At 49.7% G+C, this 3,259-nt stretch overlaps 1 non-coding gene across 1 annotated transcript; it reads right to left on the bottom strand.

The window, feature by feature from the left end:
- Nucleotides 1-1,108: 1,108 nt before the first annotated feature.
- On the bottom strand, nucleotides 1,109-1,263 carry LOC143175403 (5.8S ribosomal RNA). Its single transcript, XR_013000196.1, has one exon. It is a non-coding gene; the product is annotated as a 5.8S ribosomal RNA (ribosomal RNA).
- Between the last annotated feature and the right edge of the window lie 1,996 nt (nucleotides 1,264-3,259).

The raw sequence follows: 3,259 nt of genomic DNA on the forward strand, positions 1-3,259 counted from the left end.
CTCGGGGTAAAAGAGTCGATGTGTATTGTGTATAAAGGTTCTGCGAGAAGTCTCGTTTTGACGTGTGTTCCGCCGATAACGACGATCCTCCGAAACGGGGATACAGAAACGTTACACCTCACAACACGATCTCCGTCTCTTCTCTATAGCAGAAACCGATAAAAATACACCTCCCGAAAGAGAGTATATGGTGATTCTTTTTATATATATATATTTCGAAATTCAACTGAACGTGGCGGAAGCGCACGGTGGTGGTCCAGCGAGGACACGCGACGACGGGGAATAAGAACTATTCGACCCGTTACGAATACGCATGCTCGTCCCGCACGATTTTAACACACACCGTGTTTTTCTCCAGTCGTCAAAGCGTTCGTGCGTCGAATTCGAAAAATAAAAAAAAGAAATACACCTTTTCTCTCTCTCTCGGGGTAAAAAGAGTCGATGTGTATTGTGTATAAAGGTTCTGCTGCGAGAAGTCTCGTTTTGCCGTGTGTTTCGGTAACGACGATCCTCCGAAACGTACATCTCATTCGTAAGAGAGGAAGAAAACAATCTCCCTGGGGCCAGTCGGTAATATACCGACATACGACGTGTCGTGCACATCCGTCTCACGCACGGTATACAAAATATGAATAAAACGTGTGTAGTCTCTCTCTCTCGACTTCTTAATATTTTCTTTCACCTCTGACGCATCATTTCAGGTGACGTCGGGAGCGCGGGAAAAAAAATTTTTCTAAACACACGAAACCGTTCATCTCACGAACAGCCGAAAAAGTTGTCGCTCAGATCCATATCGCAGTGGAGCGGTATCCGCGGGCGGTCGTAATTGAACGACGCACGACGCCGCGAACACTCACGCGAGTCCATACAAACGATTCCGATCGTTTTGCAACAACTAGAACGTACACTGTCCGTGAAATTCACAGAATTTTCGCGTGTCCGCGACAAACGCCGACGAGACACCCATCGTTCGCTCGTACGTAGCATCCTTCTCTTAACCCGACTCAGAGACGTTCTTTGCGCCCTTCGGTAAAAAAACGTTCGATCCGAAGAGGTGAACGACGGCGGGGATTTGACAGAGCTACGCAAGCAGTGTATGGTACGTAAACGACCCTCAGCCAGGCGTGGTCCAGGAATTGTATCCGTGGACCGCAATGTGCGTTCGAAATGTCGATGTTCATGTGTCCTGCAGTTCACACGTTGACGCGCAATTAGCTGCGTTCTTCATCGACCCACGAGCCAAGTGATCCACCGTTCAGGGTAATCGTATAAATTTTATATTTCACATATATAATTTTATTCTCATTTGTTCGACCTAATATCTCTCTTCTTTCAAAGAGAAGATAAAAGTTGATACCTGAATCTCCGACCAGCGCGCGAAGGAGATTCAGGCGTCGCCTTGGAGACGACACCGAAGCCTTTCGAGACGAAAAACGTTCAAGTAATATGTATATATTTCTCGACGTTCCGGGCGTATAGTGCATTCAAAAACCCGCGAAAGACGCAGAAGACTCGCACGCGTGGAAACGACGGGGATATATTTTGTATCCTACCCGATACTGAATCCATCGCGTGCAGTCGACCCTCGCGTTCTTCCGATCAGACGCATCTATTGTTGCGCGCATGTTTTCGCGTCGCATCGCGCGAAACGTTGCACGAATCGTACCGATCGATCGATTGAAAGCAAATAATGAAAAAAGACTTCACAGCTGGCTCTTTGCCGGTCATTCGTCCCATGTTATCTCTTGCCGCGAAATTGGCGCGCAAGAGTTGGGTGTCAGACGCGCGGCTTTAAAACGAGCTTCACGGCCGGTCCCTTCGTTACCGCTTTCGTTCTTTCTCTCGGAACGACCATGAACGAACACGACGAGCGACGCTACGGCATACACACGTCCACGGATTCGATTAAAAAAACAGACTTCACAGCTGGCTCTTTGCCGGTCATTCGTCCCATATTATCTCTTGCCGCGAAATTGGCGCGCAAGAGTTGGGTGTCAGACGCACGGCTTTAAAACGAGCTTCACGGCCGGTCCTCTCAATTCCGTGTACGGTACACGCAAGATGCGGGTTCCACTTCCAGACTACCCGGTCCCTTCTCTCTACGAGAATCGATAGTAGAAGAACGGCTCGAAAACGCGTCTCAGAGACTAGGGGAAAAGAAGCGGTATGCGAGCGAAACGAAAACGCATTATGGAAACGTCGCGAAACAATGTTCGACGGTTGCTCGGTTCCAATCGTGCGGCCGTTTCAATTTCTCGTGCGCTTCACCGTCCCTCCGTAACTCTGGCCGATCGCGTATACCGAAGAGCCGACACGCGCAAAAACCACAGGCATTGTATACTGTGTATATATATATATATGTTACAGTCACAGCCTTCGCGCGTTTTACTCTCCGACGCGGGGTTTCCACGACGAAAGAGAGACAGTTTCGTGGCGGGTGACTCGGCCGAATCGCTACGACGGGTATTTCTATTATAGAACGAATCATCGCCACCCTTTACCAGTGCCCGACGAAGGAATCACAAGGTCATCTGGAGTTTACAATGCCAGCGACGGTAATTCCAACGAAGACCCGATAAGTCAACTCATCGTTCTATTTCTCCCCGTACAGAAAAGCGAATCGACGCTAATGCACCTCGCGCAAGCACGAACGTTCTCTTCGCGTGGATCGTCCCATCGTCCAAAGATGTAAAGACGCATTGGAGATCGTGGTCTCTGGCGGGCTCATTGCACGCCCCACTGCATATCTTTCCTCGAATCGAGAATGATTCGTCCACTAAGGCTGCGAAACTACGCGTCGAGGAAACTAGGGGAAAGAAGCGGGATGCGAGCGAAACGACAATACATTATGGAAACGTCGCGAAACAATGTTCGGCGGTTGCTCGTTTCCTCCTGCGGACGTTTCATTGCTCGGGCGCTTCACGTCCCTCCGTAACCTTCGCGCGATCGCGTGCCCCGGAGAGCCGGCAACCGGTGAACCACAGGCGTATAAACTATAGTCTTCTATAGCAAGCCTTCGGCGGTTACTCTCCGACGCGGGGATTCCACGACGAGAGAGAATTTCGTGGCGGGTGACATCGGTCGAAACGCTACGACGGGTATTTCTATTATAGAACGAATCATCGCCACCCTTTACCAGTGCCCGACGAAGGAATCACAAGGTCATCTGGAGTTTACAATGCCAGCGACGGTAATTCCAACGAAGACCCGATAAGTCAACTCATCGTTCTATTTCTCCCCGTACAGACAAGCGAATCAA

The sequence above is a fragment of the Nomia melanderi genome, unplaced genomic scaffold (genome assembly GCF_051020985.1).
Source record: "Nomia melanderi isolate GNS246 unplaced genomic scaffold, iyNomMela1 scaffold0078, whole genome shotgun sequence".
Taxonomy (NCBI): domain Eukaryota; kingdom Metazoa; phylum Arthropoda; class Insecta; order Hymenoptera; family Halictidae; genus Nomia; species Nomia melanderi.